The 21,745-nt window shown below is 43.1% G+C and overlaps 5 non-coding genes across 5 annotated transcripts; 2 read left to right on the top strand and 3 right to left on the bottom strand.

Annotated features, from left to right (window-relative positions):
- Positions 1-295: 295 nt before the first annotated feature.
- On the top strand, positions 296-369 carry TRNAI-AAU (transfer RNA isoleucine (anticodon AAU)). The gene has a single exon. It is a non-coding gene; the product is annotated as a tRNA-Ile (tRNA).
- Positions 370-2,243: 1,874 nt separating this feature from the next.
- Positions 2,244-2,315, bottom strand: TRNAQ-UUG (transfer RNA glutamine (anticodon UUG)). Its single transcript has one exon. It is a non-coding gene; the product is annotated as a tRNA-Gln (tRNA).
- Positions 2,316-4,683: 2,368 nt separating this feature from the next.
- TRNAI-AAU (transfer RNA isoleucine (anticodon AAU)) lies at positions 4,684-4,757 on the top strand. Its single transcript has one exon. It is a non-coding gene; the product is annotated as a tRNA-Ile (tRNA).
- A 1,875-nt stretch (positions 4,758-6,632) lies between these two features.
- On the bottom strand, positions 6,633-6,704 carry TRNAQ-UUG (transfer RNA glutamine (anticodon UUG)). The gene has a single exon. It is a non-coding gene; the product is annotated as a tRNA-Gln (tRNA).
- Positions 6,705-7,690: 986 nt separating this feature from the next.
- Positions 7,691-7,762, bottom strand: TRNAQ-CUG (transfer RNA glutamine (anticodon CUG)). Its single transcript has one exon. It is a non-coding gene; the product is annotated as a tRNA-Gln (tRNA).
- Between the last annotated feature and the right edge of the window lie 13,983 nt (positions 7,763-21,745).

The raw sequence follows: 21,745 nt of genomic DNA, 5'->3' as shown, positions 1-21,745 counted from the left end.
TCTTGCCCGCCACCTGAGGATACCTCGTGCCGACTTTCTCTGCCTTTTGCCATTTTTAAAATTTCTGGAAAAACTTGACAACAAGAAAAATATAGCAAATTTCTTTATTTTCACTGAAAACAAAACACAAAACATTATCAATCAGAAATATATTTAATAAGTCACTGTAGACCATATTGAAAAACTGTTCAGTTAAGAAAAAAAAATAAAAATAATCAAAAAAAAAAAGTTTTGTGCAAGTTGGTGAGAATCGAACCAACACATCCAAAGACATTGGAGACAAAGTGTAGCTCATGGCCGGTTAGCTCAGTTGGTTAGAGCGTGGTGCTAATAATGCCAAGGTTGTGGGTTTGATCCCTGTACTGGCTAGCTTAGTTATTTTATTTTTTTTTGCTACCACAGTAACTGTGTTATATTTTTAAAAAAATTAATTAGACGCCTTAATAACATTTGTTTTAGTTTTTATTTTTTTTGGTAATTTATTGCATTTTGTGCATCCATCTTGAAATAAGATTGAGCTACAATCTTACTCGTTGTATTACTTCTGAATTAAGGAGGTTTTATTCATTGTTATGACTGATACTCTTTATCTTGAAAATGTCCAAATAAAATAAATGTTAAATAGGCATCTAGTTAGTTAAAAAAAAACTTCCACGCTTACTGTGATCTCGAAAAAAAAATGGTTGGAGGACTGCCCCTATATAAGGCACCTTCTCCAAAATGGAGGTGCCTGTGAAATGTTGAAATTTGTGTGCTAACTCTCTCTCCAGCCCTCAGGTCCCAGTGCTGTCCACCAGCCTGTCTTTCAGCCGTGCCCAGCAGCCGGTCTGTCAGCTGTGCCCACCAGCCTGCCTATCTGCCGTGCACTCCAGCTCGTCTATTAGCCATGCCTGCCACTCAGCCTGCCAGCTGAGCCTGCCCATCAGTCAGCTCCGTTCGCCTGCCTACTAGGCGTACACAACTGTCTGTCCATCTGTCGTGCCAGTCCACTTTGGCTATCAGCCCTGTGGGAGTCGCCTGCTCTCACATGAGGACTGTCCCAGAGTGGCACCTGGTTCACCTTCCCGATCCCTCCTTGGTTCACGGAGTAAACTAAGCCGCCGTGTAGCCAGGGTCTGTCCAGGTAAGCACATAGTTACGCCCCTGTGGTCCCTCCTTGCACCACAGCGCAGTGGTTCCACCATCCGGACCCATAACACAGCCAATGAAAACACAAAAGTCATTATCTTTCTTAATTATAATATTTACCAAAAAACACCTGAAACGGCTTCCTAAGTATTTAAAAGGGCCCTTAGTCTGTTTCAGTAGGCTCCACAATCATGGGGGAGACTGCTGACTTGACAGATGTCCAATAGGCAGTCATTGACACACTCCACAAGGTCCCAGAGTTCCAATTTTCATTTGGAAATCAAGGTCCCAAAGTCTGGAGGAAGAGTGGAGAGGCCACAATCCAAGCTTCTTGAGGTCTAATGTAAAGTTTCCATGATCAGTGATGGTTTGGGGAGCCATGTCATCTGCTGGTGTAGGTCCATTGTGTTTTATCAAGACCAAAGTCAGCGCAGCCATCTACCAAGAAATTTTAGAGCACTTCATGCTTCCCTCTGACAAGAAGCTTTTTGGAGATGGAAATTTCATTCTCCAGCAGGACTTGGCACCTGTCCACACTGCCAAAAGTACCAATACCTGGTTTACAAACAACAGTATCACTGTGCTTGATTGTCAGCAAACTCGCCTGACTTTAACCCCATAGAGAATCTATTATAGATTCTCTATGGGGTATTGTCAAGAGGAAGATGAGAGAAGCAGACACAACAATGCAGATGAGCTGAAGGCTGCTATCAAAGCAATCTCGGCTTCCATAACACCTCAGTAGTGCTGCATTGATGCAGTAATTGATGCTGAAGGAGCCCGACCAAGTATTGAGGGCATTTACTAAACATACATTTCTGTAGGCCAACATTTTGGATTTTAAAAACATTTTTCAAGCTGTTGTTATAAAGTATTCTAATTAACTGAGATAATAGCTTTTGTGGTTTCATTGGCTGTAAGCCATAATCATCAACATTAACAGAAATAAACACTTGAAATAGATCACTCTGTTTGTAATGACTCTATATAATATGAGTTTCACTTTTTGTATTGAATACCTGAAACAAATTAACTTGTTGATGATATTCTAATTTAGTAAGATGCACCTGTATTATAACCTAAGCCAAAGACACCAAGAAAGTCAACAAAAGCTTAGGTTCCACCGAGAGTCGAACTCAGATTGCTGGATTCAAAGTCCAGAGTGCTAACCATTACACCATGGAACCTACTTACTTACCAACAACTGACTCTCATATTTCATGAATTAACCAGAACCTTACACTCATGTAATAATAATAATTTCTAAGTGGCAGGAAGATCCAATCTTCCCTTCTGATGTGAATAGAAATGGACAGTCTGTATAGTCAGGAAAATAAATATTAAAAAAACAGGTACCTTCGAAATGTGTGGGATTCAAAACCCTAACCATGACCAGTTTATATTACTTACGTATATAACGCCAAACCGCCTTAAAGATATTAGCATATTGAGGTAAGTTTGAGGTTTTCTGGTGAAAGGAGAAAGAGAAGAGAAAGGACATGATCTCACTTATGCCAAAATCAGACATCAATGTTTCCAGCCCGCACTGCACACTTACAGTACATCACAATCCACATCAATGTCCACATGATTATCAATTGGTAGGAAAAATTTTAAAAAATTAAAGCAACTGTTATTCTTTAAAATGTATGATAAGTCATCAATATGAGCTGGATGGCTGCCCATCAACCAACCGTCCCATTGTTTAGAGATGGAGCTAAGAGGTGTTCAGGTGAGTATTATAGCAGCTCCATAGTTTCTTGGTGGCTGATGCCAAGTTTTAGACTTTGCCTTCCATTTAGATTGTTCAGCGCTCATTTCCTGGCCCATTCACTCAGGCTGATAAAAATTGTACTTGAAGAGTCCTTTTATGGTCCTGTTCCTTCAAGGGCACAAAGGAGAGGTTAAGAAAGCGATGGAAACATTTGTAATGTTTCTTAATCATCTATAATGCACATGTATTTTTCAATCACTTTAGTCAAAATGCAAGTTTTGTTACCAGTGAAAATAAAGATTTTTAATAAGGATTTTTTATGCAGATATTGGCTAAACTTTTCATGTATTCAAATTGTACCAGAAATCTTAAAAGTGACAGAAAGATCTAATCTTCCCTTCTGATGTGAATAGAAATTGACAAATTCAAGAAATTAGCAACAAAATCAATTCAGGTCCCACTGAGATTTGAACTCAGATTGCTGAATTCAGAGTCCAGAGTGCTAACCATTACAACATGGAACCATCTGATATATCCAAGGTGTGTGCTTTCCAGTGGGGAGACAGAAAGAGAAGGTAAAGAACACGATACCCTTCTTGCCTCCTCTAAAAATAGTTTACAAGACAATAATAGGATACCAGTGTTTTCAGCCCACACTGGACACTTATATCACAATTCACAGACAGATAATTATATGATCTTATATTATGGTACAGTAAGTATAGACAGTTTTCCCTGTGTCGTGAAGACAAAGGATGACAGAAGTTCAAGAACAGAGTCAAAAATTGAAGTAACTTTTGAAATTTTTCACTATTAAAAATGTTCAGACATCTCCGAAACAGATAATTAAATGACCTTGTACAGTAAGTACTGTGAACGCTGGCCACAAGTTATTCTTCTGCAGACCCCCGGCTGTCATGAAAACCTATTAGTGCCCCCTGATCACATGACAAGGATGTTGATGGGCAGGATTTAAATCCCGCTGTCAGAGATTGACAGCAGAATTTAACTGGTTAACAGCCAGTGGTGGAGCTCCAACCCACCCTCCACTCTTGGAGGCACATGACAGCTAATTAAATCAGCAGTGATGAAAGGGGAAAGATGCAGGCTCAGTGCCGGAGCCAGCATCAAAGTCGGGGAAACGACATATGGTGTAAATATATACATCATGCCTTGTGAAGGGGTTAACTTTTAATATTGAAATGGGGTAGGAAAAGTTGGGAAAGGGCAGGCATGAGAAGGATAAATGGAGTTCTTCATTGGGAATCATGGGGGATGGGTAGGAAAGTAACAACAAGGAAAGTGAAACGAGAGAGTATCTATTAACAGAAAAAAGAAAAAGATGAAACATTCGTATGATATAATATTCATATTCAAATATATGTAAAGAATTTTACATCTTCTACACTTAAGGCTTGTGGCATTTTTGTATATGTGGATAATAAATCAATATATTAACATAATTTAGTGTTTTAATCGTTTAAACTAGATAAAAGTAAAACTTTGCATTTTCTTTAGTTTCACTATAACTCTGGATCTTTTTTCCCTCTTGCCCGCCACATGAGGATTCCTCGTGCCAACTTTCTCTGCCTTTTGCTATTTTTAAAATTCCTGGAGAAAATGGAATACGAAAAAAGCTTGGCAAATATCTTTATTTTCACTGATAACGAAACACAAAACATTATCAATCAGAAATATATTAAATAAGTCACTGTAGACTATATTGAAAAACTGCTCAGTTAAGAAAAAAAAATAAAAATAATCAAAAAAAATAGTTTGGTGCCAGGTAGTGAGAATCGAATCAACACATCCAAAGATATTGGAGATGAAGTGTATCTCATGGCCAGTTAGCTCAGGTGGTTAGACCGTGGTGCTAATAACGCCAAGGTCATGGGTTCGATCCCCGTACGGGCCAGCTTAATTTTTTTATTTTTTTTTGCTACCACAGTAAATGTGTTTTATTTTTTAAAAAAATAATTAGGTGCCTTAATAACATTTGTTTTAGTTTTGATTTTTTTGGAAATTTATTGCATTTTATGCATCCATCTTGAAATAAGATTGAGCTACAATCTTACTCGTTGTATTACTTCTGAATTCAGGAGGTTTTCTTCATTGTTATGACTGATACTCTTTATCTTGAAAATGTCCAAATAAAATAAATGTTAAATAGGCATCTAGTTAAATAAAAAAATACTTCCACGCTTACTGTGATGTCGAAAAAAAAAATAGTTGGAGGACTGCCCCTATATAAGGCACCTCCTCCAAAATGGAGGTGCCTGTCAAAATGTTGAAGTTTGTGTGCTAACACTCTCTCCTGCCCTCAGGTCCCAGTGCTGTCCACCAGCCTGTCTTTCAGCCGTGCCCAGCAGCCGGTCTGTCAGCTGTGCCCACCAGCCTGCCTATCTGCCGTGCACTCCAGCTCGTCTATTAGCCATGCCTGCCACTCAACCTGCCAGCTGAGCCTGCCCATCAGTCAGCTCCATTCGCCTGCCTACTAGACATACACAACTGTCTGCCCATCTGTCGTGCCAGTCCACTTTGGCTATCAGCCCTGTGAGAGTCACCTGCTCTCACATGAGGTCTGTCCCAGAGTGGCACCTGGTTCACCTTCCCGATCCCTCCTTGGTTCATGGAGTCAACTAAGCCGCCGTGTTGCCAGGGTCGGTCCAGGTAAGCACATAGTTACGCCCCTGTGGTCCCTCTTTGCACCACAGCACAGTGGTTCCACCATCCGGACCGATAACACAGCCAATGAAAACACAAAAGTCATTATCTTTGTAAATTATAATATTTACAAAAAAACACCTGAAACGGCTTCCTAAGCATTTAAAAGGGCCCTTAGTCTGTTTCAGTAGGCTCCACAATCATGGGGAAGACTGCTGACTTGACAGATGTCCAGAAGGCAGTCATTGACACACTCCACAAGGTCCCAGAGTTCCAATTTTCATTTGGAAATCAAGGTCCCAGAGTCTGGAGGAAGAGTGGAGAGGCCACAATCCAAGCTTCTTGAGGTCTAGTGTAAAGTTTCCATGATCAGTGATAGTTTGGGGAGCCATGTCATCTGCTGGTGTAAATCCATTGTGTCTTATCAAGACCAAAGTCAGCGCAGCCATCTACCAAGAAATTTTAGAGCACTTCATGCTTCCCTCTGCCAAGAACTTTTTGGAGATGGAAATTTCATTCTCCAGCAGGACTTGGCACCTGTCCACACTGCCAAAAGTACCAAGACCTGGTTTACAAACAACAGTATCACTGTGCTTGATTGTCAGCAAACTCGCCTGACCTTAACCCCATAGAGAATCTATCATAGATTCTCTATGGTGTATTGTCAAGAGGAAGATGAGAGACAGCAGACCCAACAATGCAGATGAGCTGAAGGCTGCTATCAAAGCAATCTCGGCTTCCATAACACCTCAGTTGTGCTGCATTGATGCAATAATTGATGCAGAAGGAGCCCAACCAAGTATTGAGGGCATTTACTAAACATACATTTCTGTAGGCCAACATTTTGGATTTTAAAAACATTTTTCAAGCTGTTGTTATAAAGTATTCTAATTAACTGAGATAATGGCTTTTGTGGTTTCATTGGCTGTAAGCCATAATCATCAACATTAACAGAAATAAACACTTGAAATAAATCTCTTTGTTTGTAATGACTCTATATAATATGAGTTTCACTTTTTGTATTGAAGAACTGAAATAAATTAACTTGTTGATGATATTCTAATTTAGTGAGATGCACCTGTATTATAACCTAAGCCAAAGACACCAAGAAAGTCAACAAAATCTTAGGTTCCACCAAGAGTCGAACTCAGATTGCTGGATTCAAAGTCCAGAGTGCTAACCATTACACCATGGAACCTGCTTACTTGCCAACACTGGACTCTCATATTTCATAAAGTAACCAGAACCTTACACTCATGTAATAATAATAATTTCTAAGTGGCAGGAAGATCCAATCTTCCCTTCTGATGTGAATAGAAATGGACAGTCTGTATAGTCAGGAAAATAAATATTAAAAAAACAGGTTCCTTCGAAATGTGTGGGATTCAAAACCCTAACCATGACAAGTTTATATTACTTACGTATGTAACGCCAAACCACCTTAAAGATATTAGCATATTGAGGTAAGTTTGAGGTTTTCTGGTGAAAGGAGAAAGAGAAAGAGAAGAGAAAGGACATGATCTCACTTATGCCAAAATCAGACATCAATGTTTCTAGCCCGCACTGCACACTTACAGTACATCACAATCCACATCAATGTCCCCATGATTATCAATTAGTAGGAAAAATTTTAAAAAATTAAAGCAACTGTTATTCTTTAAAAATGTATGATAAGTCATCAATATGAGCTGGAAGGCGGCCCATCAATCAACTGTCCCATTGTTTTGAGATGGAGCTAAGAGGTGTTCAGGTGAGTATTATAGCAGCTCCATAGTTTCTTGGTGGCTGATGCCAAGTTTTAGACTTTGCCTTCCATTTAGATTGTTCAGCGCTCATTTCCTGGCCCATTCACTCAGGCCGATAAAAATTGTACTTGAAGCGTCCTTTGATGGTCCTGTTCCTTCAAGGGCACAAAGGAGAGGTTAAGAAAGCGATGGAAACATTTGTAATGTTTCTTAATCATCTATAATGCACATGTATTTTTCAATCACTTTAGTCAAAATGCAAGTTTTGTTACCAGTGAAAATAAAGATTTTTAATAAGGATTTTTTATGCAGATATTGGCTAAGCTTTTCATGTATTCAAATTTTACCAGAAATCTTAAAAGTGGCAGAAAGATCTAATCTTCCCTTCTGATGTGAATAGAAATTGACAAATTCAAGAAATTAGCAACAAAATCAATTCAGGTCCCACCGAGATTTGAACTCGGATCGCTGGATTCAGAGTCCAGAGTGCTAACCATTACACCATGGAACCATCTGATATGTCCAATGTGTGTGCTTTCCAGTGGGGAGACGGGAGAGAAGGGAAAGAACACGATACCCTTCTTCACTCCCCTAAAATTAGTTTACAAGACCAGAATAGGATACTGGTGTTTTCAGCCCACACTGGAGACATATATCACAATTCACAGACAGATAATTATATGATCTTGTATTATGGTACAGTAAGTATACACAGTTTTCACTGTGTCGTGAAGACAAAGGATCACAGAAGTTCAAGGACAGAGTCAAAAAGTGATGTAACTTTTGAAATTTTTCACTAGGAAAAATGTTCAGACATCTCCGAAACAAATAATTATATGACCTTGTACAGTAAGTACTGTGAACACTGGGCACGAGTTATTCTTCTGCAGACCCCCGGTTGTCATGACAATCTATCAGTGCCCCCCGATCACATGACAAGGATGTTGATGGGCAGGATTTAAATCCAGCTGTCAGAGATTGACAGCAGAATTTAACTGGTTAAAAGCCAGTTGTGGAGCTCCAACCCACCCTCCACTCTTGGAGGCACATGACAGCTAATTATATCAGCAGTGATGATGGGGGGAAAGATGCAGGCTCAGTGCCGGAGCCCGCATTAAAGTCGGGGAAACAACATATGTTGTAAATATATACATCATGAGTTGTGAAGGGGTTAACCTTTAATATTGAAATGAGGTAGGATAAGTTGGGAAAGGGCAAGCATGAGAAGGATAAATGGAGTTCTTCATTGGGAATCATGTGGGATGGGTAGGAAAATAACAACAAGGAAAGTGAAACGAGGGAGTATCTATTAACAGAAAAAAAGAAAAAGTTGAAACATTCGTATGATATAATATTCATATTCAAATATATGTAAAGAATTTTACATCTTCTACACTTAAGGCTTGTGCCATTTTTGTATATGTGGATAATAAATCAATATATTAACATAAATTTACTGTTTTAATTGTTTAAACAAGATAAAAGTAAAACTTTGCATTTTCTTTAGTTTCACTATAACTCTGGATCTTTTTTCCTTCTTGCCTGCCACCTGAGGATTCCTCATGCTGACTTTCTCTGCCTTTTGCCATTTTTAAAATTCCTGCAGAAACTTGAATACAAGAAAAATATAGCAAATATCTTTATTTTAACTGATAACGAAAAACAAAACATTACCAGTCAAAAATATATTAAATAAGTCACTGGAGACGATATTGAAAAACTGTTCAGTTAAGAAAAAAAAAAAAAACTCAACTTGGTGGCAGGTTGTGAGAATCGAACCGACGCATCCAAAGATATTGGAAATGAAGCATAGCTCATGGCCGGTTAGCTCAGTTGGTTAGAGCGTGTTGCTAATAATGCCAAGGTTGCAGGTTTGAACCATGTACGGGCTAAGTTTTAATTTTTTTTGCTAACACAGTAACTGTGCCTTATTAACATTTATTTTAGTTTTTATTTTTTTTTTTGGTCATTTATTGCATTATATGCATCCATCTTGAATTAAGATTGAGCTACAATGTTACTCTACCTGTTACTTCTGAATTCAAGAGGTTTTCTTCATTTTTATGACTGATATTCTTTATCTTTAAAATGTCCAAATAAAATAAATGTTAAATAGGCATCTAGTAACTTAAAAAAAAAATTGCAGGTTTACTGTGTTGGTGAAAAAAAAACAGCCTGTATAGGGTTCAAACCCACAATCTTGGCATTATTAGAACCACGCTTGAACCAACTGAGATAACCAGCCATGTGACTTATTCTCACTCTCCTGCAGGACTCGAAGAACGTTTGGTTAGAACCTCAATCTGACAGACAGATCATCAATTCTTAATGGGAAGGTGCTATAAATAAATTCAACAATTGAAAGAATGTAAAATATTAATGTTTTAATTTTTAGAAAAATATTGTAGTTTGTTTTTAATGGAGTAAAATAAGAAAAATAAGTAAAAAAGGTTTGACATTTTCCACTTTTAAACACTAGGGGGAGCAGCTGCTAAAATTTGGCATGAAAACCTAGTGCACAACTACAGTTGAAACCAGAAGTTTCCATACACTATATAAAAAGACACATATACATGTTTTCTCAATATCTGATATGAAATAAGAATAAACGTTTCCCATTTTAGGTCAGTTAGGGTTACCATAATTTTTAATATTTGCCAAATGCCAGAATAATGAGAGAGAGAGAATGTTTTAAGGCATTTTTATTACTTACTGCAAAGTCAAAAGTTTCCATACATTTCATTAGTATTTGGTACCATTGTTCTTAAACTGAATGACTTGGGTCACACGTTTGGGATATCCTTCCACAAGCTCCTCACAATACTTGGTCGGAATTTGGGCCCATTCCTCCTGACAAAACTAGTGTAACTGATCCAGGTTTGTAGGTCCCCTTGCTCGCAGCCTTTTCAGCTTTGCCCATAAATTTTCAATAGGATTGAGATCAGGGCTTTGTGATGGCCTCTCCAAAACATTGACTTTGTTATCCTTAAGCCACTTTGTTACCATTTTTGGCAGTATGCTTCGGATCATTGTCCATTTGGAAGATCAATTTCTGTCCAATCTTTAACTTCCTGGCTGATGTCTTGAGATGTTTCTTCAGTATTGCCACATAATCTTCTTTTCTCATGATGCCATCTATTTTGTGAAGTGCACCAGTCCCTACTGCAGCAAAATTATCCCACAGCATGATGCTGCCACCCCCGTGTTTCACAGTTGGGATGGTTTTCTTAGGTTTCCAAGCTTCCCCCATTTTCCTCCAAATGTAATGATGGTCATTATGCCATAAAAGTTACATTTTAGTTTCATCAGACCACAGGATAGGTCTCCGACAAATAAAGTCTTTGTTCCTCTGTGCATTTGCAAATATTAATCTGGCTTTTTTATGTTTCTTTTGGAGTAATAGCTTCTTCTTGGCAGAGTGGCCTTTCAGCCCATGTTGATCCAGTACTCGTTTCACTTTGGATATTGACACAATATTACCAGCTTCCACCATCATCTTCACAAGGTCTTTTGCTTTGGTCCTTGGGTTGATATGCACATGTCAGACCAAAGCATGTTCATCTCTGGGACACAGAACCCGTCTCCTTCCTGAGAGGTATGAATGCTGGACATTCCCATCTTGTTTGTCCTTGCGTATAATTGTTTCACAGATGAATGAGGCACCTTCAGGTATCTTGAAATTATACCCAAGGATGAGCCAGACATTTCCAAACAGTGTATGTAAACTTCTGGTTTCAACTGTAGCTCACATTACAACTGCAGTAAATGTGGGGACGGGGTCTCATCACATGTGTGTGATGACACTGCTCTCCTCCCCTTGTGGATAAGAGAGGATGAGGTTTAGGATCACAGCGTGGAGCCATTACTGAAACTGCGAAATGATACCGAGATGTGGACAGTGTCTCTGAGGATGGCCGACAGCACCGATTCTGTTAGTGCTGCTCACTGCATTATAAGATGGGGTTAGATACATGGAGTGTATCATGTGTTGCCACTAATCCCAGCATGTGTTATACTCCGCATATCTAATCGCAGAACGTCATACACTTTGCATATTTAGATACAGGACTCAGTGTAGTGTTTCACAAGATACGATTAGACACACTGGTCTAGATTGTATGACGCATTACAATGGGATTGGATGCACTGGTTTGGAGCGTATCACTGTCACGGGTGTGTCGCCACGAAGATCGTCACGATTACACAGCCTGACTTCTCGCAGCTGAGTTTTTGGTGCTTTGTGTTTTTCTGCAGTGAGGGAGTTAACTCTCTCTCTCTCTGTGCTAGACGAGGTCCAGCCTCGCCCAGCTGCAATCAATGCTGCTGTAGTGGGACTCCTTCAAATGCCTGCCGGTCTGTTGGGGAAGTGTCAGTGAAAGCATTTCATGCAGACTAACAGAGCGGATCGTGGTATTTGGAGTTTCAGAGCTAAGTGTATTTGGAGTGTTTTTTCCCTTCCTCGCTTTATCATTTATCTCCTTTCCTGTTGGTGTTCCCTCTGTTGTAGTTGTGTAGTTTTTGTATGCAAGGTGGTTTTGGTTTTACCCTTGTACTGTCTCGTTCGTCTAAGTACTGAGTGTGGGCATATTATTACCTGTCCCCTTTTGTTGTGATCAGGGGTCCTTCTCAGGACTAGATTACTTAGGTGCAGGGATACTCAGGAGGTAGGGGTTACGCTGGTGGCCTGGACCTCTGTACCTTTAACAGTACCTCCAGGTAGAGGGATTAGTCAGGGCCCCAGCTTAGGGTCAGCTTAGGCCCCCTACCTCCAGTACACAGAGACAGCGTGACAATCACGCATAATGGCATGAGATACACGAATCTAGAGCATATCACGCATGATGGCATTAGATACACGGGCCTGTGGCATATAACGCAAGATGGAATTAGATACACGGGTCTAGGTTGTATCACGCATGATGGAATTAGATATACTGGTTTGGGGTGAAGCACACATGATGGGATTTGATACAGTAGTCTGATCTACATATTGAGATCCTACAGATGACTCAGGCATGTGGTCACTCCTGTACACTGCTACATTTGTATGTTACTTTGAGAAATAACTTGTATCTTAAAAGATATTGACAACAATTGGGACATTTTTATTTATTTATTTTAAATTCTCGTATTTCGTGCAAAAATTAACTTTAGCAATTAATTTTTACAAATTTTGCACCGTTTACCTTGTGTTGCATTGTTTATTGCTGACTGCAGGATAGTTACTGTAGTTAAAAGCTTTGGAGCAAGGGCGTGCATATAAATCATTGGGCACCATCCACCCCCCCCCCCACAAAAAAAAATATTTATATATTTGAAGAAGATTATATCTGTCAACTTTGCAGCCCTTACAAAGTAATTTTCCTACTATTGAAGTGAACAAAAGTGTCCCAAAAACACTATATGATAACCCCCCCAGGGAATTCCTGCACAGTATCCTCCACAAGCATCGTGTGATGACCCTACTGTAACACCCTCAAATTGCCTGGTAAAGTATGGTGACCGCAACACAGTATGATCCCCCAACTGTGCCCCCACACAGCCCTCCATGCAGTATATATTATGATCTGCAACATGAACTAAGGAAAGATAGGGGAAGGCTGTCCCTACAATAAGACTAAGCTGAATCCCTACGATGTAGCGGGCTGCCTGTCCTAGCGAACAGACCCGCCTTAGTCCTCGGCTAGTCTGAACACAGACCTATAGCATTAGGGAAGGGGTCCCTAAAAGAACTAAGGATTGGGACAAAAAATGGGACACCTCCTAAACAGAGAAATAGTTGCAGAACACAAAAATACAGACTGACAAAAAGGTACTAAAGGTCCCAGAAGGACCAAGCGAACAGTCAGATAGGCACAGAAGCACCTGGCTAGAGAAGCACTCAAAAACTGAAGTCCAGCACAGCCAAAAGGGCAGAGCTGGAATATAAAGGCAAATGGTCACATGACCGCAAAACACAGGAAGGAAAGAAAAACAAACAGGAGGGTTCTAACAGTATAATGGGCCTGCATACAGTATAATGGCCCCCACACCTCTCCACACTGTATAATTTTCCCCATTAGCCCTCCAAACAGTATTATGGCCCTCACACAGCCCTCCACACAGTATGATGGATCCCACACAAACCTTCACATTGCATAATTGCTTGCATACAGTATAATAGCCCTCCATAAAATATAAAGGCTCTCACATAGCCCTCCAACTATTATAATGACCCGCATAGCACTTCATATAGTATAATTGCTTCCAGATAGTCTTCCATATAATATAATGCACTCCCTGTGGTCCTCTATATATAGTACCATACTCCTCCATATAGCAAAATGCACTACATACTCCTCCGTATAGTAATAATGCATCCCCCTTAATCCTCCATACAGTATAATGCACCACCATAGTCATCCACCTAGAAGAATGCACCCCCATTGTCCTTCTTATAGTAAAATGCACTCCCCATAGTCCTCAATATAGTATAATGCACTACCTGTAGTTCTCCTTATAGTATAATGCACTCCCTGTAGTCCTTCATATAGTAAAATGCAGTCCCAATAGTCTTCCATATAGAATGGAAAAGAGAAGAATTAGCTGCTTAGAAGGGCAAAATGAGCAATTATAAGTACACAGTGGCATAGATCATGATGAATGCAATATATTAAGAGAATACAAATTTTGATAGGAGGAGGAGTGCTTCTTTATCGCCTGGACAACACCTTTAATCATTAATTTTATATTGTGACAAATGCATCCCATGGAGAAATGGAGTCTAACGTTGCAGAATTTCACAAGTCACGTAGACTTTACTAGCGTTGTTGGCTTCAAACGGCAGTATTTTGCAGAATATAACTTTGGAATCCATCTTCTTAAAAAACAAGGTTCTATTTCCACTTATGAGACACTTCTTCTCACTTTCGCACTTTTTGAACCTTTCATCCATTTTCAAAAACTGTTAAAATTGATCATATTGGTCAAAGCAAGTAAAACTGCTGGCTCACTGAGAGATCTATGCAGGTGGGATGAACACAGAGACTCCCAGACATACACAGACCAAGTGCAGCAATTAAGAACTCAATCCACCTAAATAAATGGTGTGCATATCCTCCATTCATAGAGACATGTAGATTTATGTTCTATGGTGAATATACTTGTATTAATGAATGTAAATGCCATTACTATTAGACACTTTCTTTTCTTCTCTAGTCCTTTGCCATCATGACGGGACTAAAAGTCTCCTTCCAAGATGTCACCAAATCAGGTGACCAATGGAGTGATTACATGATTGAAGCTTCCCAGATGAACTGGAAATAATAACAGGTAGCGTGGCCAAGCAGTCTTAGGTACTGGATTAAGACTCCAGTCTCTTCGGGGGCGTGGGATCGAATCCCACTGCTGCCACAAAAAAAAATTTTCTCGGCTGCTGCTTTTTTTATTTTTTTCCTTTAAAGGTTTTTAATAAGTTTGGTGAACCTTTTTTGCAGATCACAATCTGTATCAAGAATTAAAATAAAAAATCTTGCAAATTTCACACTGATTATTGAGCTATTTTAGACTTCTACTTGTTCTTTATTGAAGAGTTTTCAGTAGTTTCATTATTATCAGTGACAGGATTACAATGACAGGTAACTATACACAGTGACTGTAAAACCACAGTATCCACCATTTGCAATAGGTGATGCTGTGGCGCCCTGCTGAGCACAGGTACCACAGGACCAAGGGTGCATGGACAGACTTCTCCACAAGAGGCCCTCATTACATGCAAACACCTCCACCCTTTCATCTCACACCACCAGAGGGAGCCCTGATAGGGATATATATATGGAGGGTGGAGCCAGGCAGTCAGTCAGTGTTAGTTGTTAGTCAGACAGAGTCAGAGAGTCTGAGAGCGTGCTGACGCTGAGAACAGCTGAGAACAGTGAAGACACAGCGCGTCTGCTGCTGCCGTATTGAGGGCCGAAAGCAAGAGGAGAAAGGAGAGAGGAGTTGAGGGGGCAGAGGAGCATCATAGGCTCACCCCGATATACAAACCGGACACCGGGTTCGCGCCTACAGGGTCCCTTTATACCCAGTAGGGATAACCGGCATCCCAGGAGAACTACAAGTCCCTGGCCGACCTGAAGCTAGACCCACACAGGACCAGGGATAGTGGTTGCCAGCAGAAGGTCCTACTACCGAGCCACAGGTGAAGGAACAGCACGACACATAAGCTAGGCCCAGTTGCAGGCTGGCCAGGAGCATACAGAGAGGCAGACAAGGACCAGGAGGCCATATACCCGCTCACTGGGGAGAAGTCCTGAAGTGCACCCATCCTACTGAGTACCCTGGACCCTACCTGACATCCGCACCAGTAAAGGTATTGAAGCGAATCCCCTGTCTCTGTCACTTACTCCTGCTGCGCCATCCCACCTGCATTACAAGCCCCAGCATCACCACCCACCAAACTCCACACTTCCCTGGGGGCCCGCTCCACCTGTGGGGAGCAGAAAAACCTCCGCTGCCATCCCATCAACCCCCGGAGGTCTGCAGCAGCGATGGTAAACCTTAGCAGATACCACAGGTGGCATCACGAACTATTTACTTTATTTTTATTTTTCCTATCCAAGTTACTATCCCCTCTTTGGTTGACCACCCTGGGACATGGACTGGGCCAGCCACCATGAAATTCCCTCCCCAGCATCCATAGGCCCAGACGCCGAGTACCCCACAGCCCTGAGGGCGCGTCAACTTCTGGCATCACAAACAGGATTTCGTGCCCGTTGCAATGAACAGGATTCCGTGCCCATTGCCACCTGGTACTGTGTGCCTTAAAAGACTGTAATACTTACTGTGGTTAAAATTTCCCACCATTCCCAAGGTTTCCCGCCATTATCCGCCATTTTCCTGTCACCGCGTGGGAAGAAGAGGGGCATAACCTCGGGAATCGGAGAGGCGTAACCGCTGGAAGCATGCGAAGCCCAGGCCCCGCCTCACGCCTTGACGCCGAACCAGGAAGCGTCAGGTCCTAGAAGGAAACCGTTGTCAAGCGCATCCTCTGACGTCAGCCGCGAGGGAGACGCAAGGTTCTGGAAGGAGACCGTCACCTGCGGAGATGTGGCCTACCCGATCCAAGTAAAGATGGTAGGCTACGGTTTACTAGGGGGGCGCTACCATGGCCGACGACCAGCAAGCCGCCGGAGCACCGGTTAATGCTCCTGATGCCCAACTTGCACCCGGCGCTGCACAGGCCGGAGCGGCCGCCCCACCAGCAGGGGTCGTGACTCCATTGATACTCATGGCCCTGCCATATATCCCTGGAGCGAAATGGCTTCCCCAGTATGATGGCAAACCAGACACCCTGTCTGAATTCAAGAGAAAAATATGCGGTGTATTGGACATGTATTCTATGACTGGTAAGCAGTGAGCCGCTGTTGTGCTGGGACAGTTGACTGGTGCCTCAGAGTTGAAACCTGGCCAGCCGCAGACCAGGAATCAGTATTCGTTATCTTTAAGAGACTGCAAACTGTCTTTGAGAACCGCACTGAGACAGATCTTCGGATGAGGTTCTACCACTGTACCCAGAAACCTGAGGACAGTATCCGGGACTATACCTGGTGATTACAGGAAGCCTTGCAGGCCCTGAAACAGATTAGTCCAGCCAGCATACAAGATGAGAATAAAATGCTGACAGAACAATTCATCTGGGGGTTGAGGTCCCAGTAGGAGAGCAGAACCATAAGGTGGTGGGCCTTAGATCATCCAAATACCTTTGACACCCTGAAGGACATGGCTATTAAGGGTCTACAGTCCCTGGAAACATCAGGGACTGCTATCTAGCGTTACCAGGGTGGGGCCACCCCAGTGGCTGCAGCACCCACTGCTCCTTCACTGATGGCTGAAACTAAGATGCAAACAGTGCCTCCTAGCGAGCTGGACAGCCTGCCCTCAGAAGTGCGTCAGTTGACCTGATCAAACGGTGGACGCCGTGTTCCTCTCCCCATACGGCTGCACTTGGACTCTGCATCCCACAGTACTCTGTGCCATACCCGACCACAGCCTTACTCCTTCCAACATAATATACTTGTACACCGATGAAGGTCCTTGTGACCGAAACGTCTGCTTGTTGTACTGCAGTTTATTATTAAAATTCTTTCAAAAATAATAACTCCTATGTCAATTGAGTGCCAGGTTATTTTACAGCTCCATGTTGGGACTGACGCCACTCCTGTCCATCAGAAACACAGGAATATGAACAAGTGTTTAGTAAACACCCACTTGACTTTGGAAGGGTTAAAGGGGTACAACACCACATACCCACCGGTAACCATCGACCCATTAAGGAGCGTTACCGACCCATACCACCAGCACATTATCAGAAAGCCAAGGAAATGTTACATGACATGAAAAAGGCAGGGGTAGTAAGGGATAGTTGTAGCACCTGGGCAGCTCCCCTGGTCCTGTTCAGGAAAAAGGATGGTAGCATGAGGATGTGTGTAGATTATAGACAGATTAATTGCATAACACATAAAGATGCATACCCTTTGCCCTGTATTGAGGAATCCCTGGCTGCACTAAAATCTGCCAATCACTTCTCTACACTGGATCTCACTAGCGGGTACTGGCAAGCCTCTGTTGCTGAGGAAGACCGGGAGAAGACTGCCTTCACCACCCCGATGTGACTGTGCGAGTTCAACAGTATGCCGTTTGGACTCTGCAATGCACCCGGAATGTTCCAGAGGCTGATGGAGTGTTGCTTGGGACACCGGAACTTCGAGACACTGCTGCTGTACCTGGATGATGTCATCGTGTACTCGAGGACGTATGAGGACCATCTAAAGCACCTGGCGGAGGTATTTGAAGCATTGTCCCGGTATGGGATGAAACTAAAACCTTCTAAATGCCACTTGCTCAAGCAGAAGGTTCAGTACCTGGGGCAAGTAGTCAGCTCAGAGGGAGTAGCACCAGACCCGGAGAAGGTCACTGCCATCCAGAAGTTGCCTGAAACGAGAAGCATCAAAGAAGTATGGAAATTCCTTGGACTGGTCGGGTACTACAGGAGGTTCAAAAAGGACTATACCAAAAAGGAGCACCTCTACAAAACCTCTTGTTAGGACGTTCCAAAAGAGGAAATAGTCCCCCATTCCAGTGGGGCAAAGAACAGGCCGAATCCTTTGCAGTAATGAAGGAAATCCTGACCGGTGAAGAAATCCGGGCTTACCCTGACTACAGCCAGACTATCCTGCTGTACACCAACATCAGCAACGAGGGACTAGGAGATGTGTTGTCCCAGAAGCAGAATGGAAGAGAGAAGGTAATTGCATATGCCATCAGGAAGCTACGCCCTACCGAGAGGAACCCGGAGAACTACAGTTCCTTCAAGCTGGAGTTCCTGGCCTTGGTCTGGGCTATCACTGAAAGGTTCAAGTCGGGAGGACGTGTTCCATCCCAAGATCTGACTGGATCCTGGCTTCCACTTTGTTAACCCAGTGTGCCGTCAGCTAAATGTACCATCCCTGCACACAAGCATTTGTCCACGTGTACGTGGTTAGGTGTACTTTCCCAGTAATTGCGTTGTTGAGGGCACGGCTAATGTTTTGGGGCACGTGCTTGTGTAATACAGGGACGGCACACCGGGAGAAACAGTGGTGGCTGGGGACGGAGTTCCGAGGAAGGGCCGCCGCCATCAGGTTGCGGAATTCTTCCGTCTCCACGTGCCTAAAAGGCAACATTTCAAGCGCAAGCAGTAGTGAAATGTGGGAACTTAGTTGTGTAGCCTGTGGGGCATTGGATGCGTATTTGCGCTTGCGTTCCAAGGACTGGGGTATGGACAACTGAACGCTGCGCTGGGACAAGGACGTGGACATGCTTCTTGATGCTGCTGCTTGAGAGTGTGCAATGACAGGTGCAGGGCAGGAGGCATCTACACATGCACCATGGACAGGGGATTGGCTTACATGCACAACAGCAGAAGAAGCAATGGTGCCACCCGCAGACACTGTTCCTGGACCCTGGGATTTGGCAAACCAAGTCGGGTGCTTTTCTTCCATGTGCCTGATCCTACTGGTGTTGGTCAGGAAGCTAATTTTGCCATCCCTGCTGATGCTGGCCTGGCAGGTGGTGCAAATGGCCTTTTTGGGGTTATCGGCAGAGTTTTTAAAAAACAACCAGACTCGGGAAGACCTAACAGTTGTACTGTCCTTCGTATTGGTGTTACGGGGAATGGTTGCCTGCCTTCTGTCTGGAGCCACCACACTGCTTCTTCCTGCCTATTTGGGTGCTCTGCCTCCCTCGCCATGTGTGCTGCTGTCCTTGCTCTACATGTGCTCCTGCCAGGGCGGGTCAGTTACTATATCATCCACCACCTTGTCTTCCATGTCCGCTCCCTGGTTCTCCTCCTGACTTTCTGGCAATTGTGTCTCATCATTGTCCACCTCTTGTGAGACTTTCCCACCGTCACCTTCGTGTGACCATGGCTGCTCAAATATTTGGGCATTGCTATATGCGATCTCATCTTGCCCCACTTCATGTGGACCAGGCGAGAGGCCCGAATCTATAAATGGAAAAGTGAACAGCTCTTCGGATTGTCCAAGTGTGGGAACAGTTGTCTCCTGGAACTCAGCATGGTGGGAGGAAGAAGTATCAGTGTAACGAATATGCAGTCCAGACTCACATCTACTGAGACTTGACCTTGTGGAAGACAGGGTGGTGGCAAAGTGACTAGAAGCATTATCCGCTATCCAACCAACAACCTTTTGACACTGCTCTGGGTTCAATAGTGATGTGCTGCGGTCCCCTAGGAATTGGGACAGGAAGGTCGGGCGAGAAGATGTGGGTGTTTGTTGTAGCACAATTTCAGCTTGCCCACGGCCTCAACCTCAGCCTCTGCATGCACCATCAACATCACGTCAAGTTCCCCATCCCTTGCCACGTGTCTTGCCCATTTTAAATGGAGGACAATATCTTCCACGCTCACTACAAATGGCTGAATTTGGAGTGAAGTTATATGTAATCCTCTTGACGGAGAAACCACAGTTTTAAATATCTGGACTGTGGGTAGCTATTTTCAACAGCAAACCGTTGTCAAAAACTTTGCTGACACTCTGAAAAAAAATTTGAATGAAGGCCAGAAATGGCAGAATTTTCAGAAAACGTACATGTGATCCGTGTGACGGACAAACCACAGTTTTAAGTACCTGGCCTGTAGGTAACTATTTTTAACAGCAAACCATTGTCAAAAACTTTGCTGACACACTGAAAAAAAATCTGAATGGAGGCAAAAAATGGCAGTATTTTAATGCAATTATATGTGATTTGTGTGACAGATAAACCACACTTTTAAATAGCTGGATTTTTAGCGCTGTAATATGGAAAGGACCTGGCTGTATTCTGCAGTGCCATCAAGCAAATGGCACAGAAAAATGATGTTCTCTGGATTGCTTTTTAAGCAAATAATGAGGGCGAAGATCCAAAAAAATTATTCCTGGCCCCTGAGACTTGGGCCTTTGTCTAGAAATGTCTAACAGCAGCAGAACTCAGAACTGGAATGGAGCCTCTTGTGCTATGTTCAACACAGTCTCCTATATAGCCTGCCTGCCAATATATGTGGCACCCCAGGGGTCTGGTTGCCACAGTGGCATTGTCTCCCTCACAAGGAGTGATGCCATGCCTGGAAGCAATGAGGGGTCCCCTAATCAGGTTTACCAGCATACAACACTTTCCTGGCTCCAGGCCAGAAAGGGGAGCTCCTCCCCTTCAAACTGGAATCAGGAGGCGGAGTTAGTAAGAGTGAGTTGAGAAGAGTTGGAGACAGGAGAATGATGAGGAAGGACCCGGGGAAGGGAGCTGTGAACAAGCTCGCCCAAGAGGAGAGAAGCGCAAGTGAACCGGACACCGGAGTCCGTGGTTGTGGGGCACTAAAGGCCCGGCAGCTAGATCCAGAGGGCAGGAGACTGCAGGACTCCTGGCCCCACCAGATGCCCGGCGGCACAGCAGCACCATAGGGACCAGCACCGCCATGTGGGAGCGACACTTGAGGAAGGCCCAAGCTGCCTGCCATACTGGTGAGGAAAAGATGTTTTACTCAGGGACGAGGGCTGCAGCATAGCTTCAAGCAGCAGGGCCAAAGAGATTAGCGCAGATGGAAGGCCTACAACTTCACCTGGTGAGGTGGATCCCCAACTGGCTTCCAGGCTGCCCGTACCTCTACTACCAGCTAGTACACTTCCCCCAGTCTGCTTAACAAACTGCAAGTAAAGATAGACGAAACCACCATTAAGCTGTGGACTGGTCATTATCTGCGCCATCACCTGCATTACACTGCACCAACAACATCTACCTCCACAATTCTACATATACTGCTCTGGAGCTCTGGAGCTTAGCTCTGTCTGTGGAGAGATGAACCAACTCTGCATCATCACCATCAGCTCCAGAGGATCAGCACCGCAGCGGCGGCCCCATATAGCTGCATACTGAAGGTGGCATCACGAAAATTATCTCTAAAAACTTTAGAACTGGTTCACTGTCA

Source organism: Phyllobates terribilis, unplaced genomic scaffold (genome assembly GCF_046119375.1).
Source record: "Phyllobates terribilis strain yellow unplaced genomic scaffold, ASM4611937v1 Scaffold_11__3_contigs__length_659146591, whole genome shotgun sequence".
NCBI classification, from domain to species: domain Eukaryota; kingdom Metazoa; phylum Chordata; class Amphibia; order Anura; family Dendrobatidae; genus Phyllobates; species Phyllobates terribilis.
This window is presented reverse-complemented; position numbering and strand designations above follow the sequence as displayed.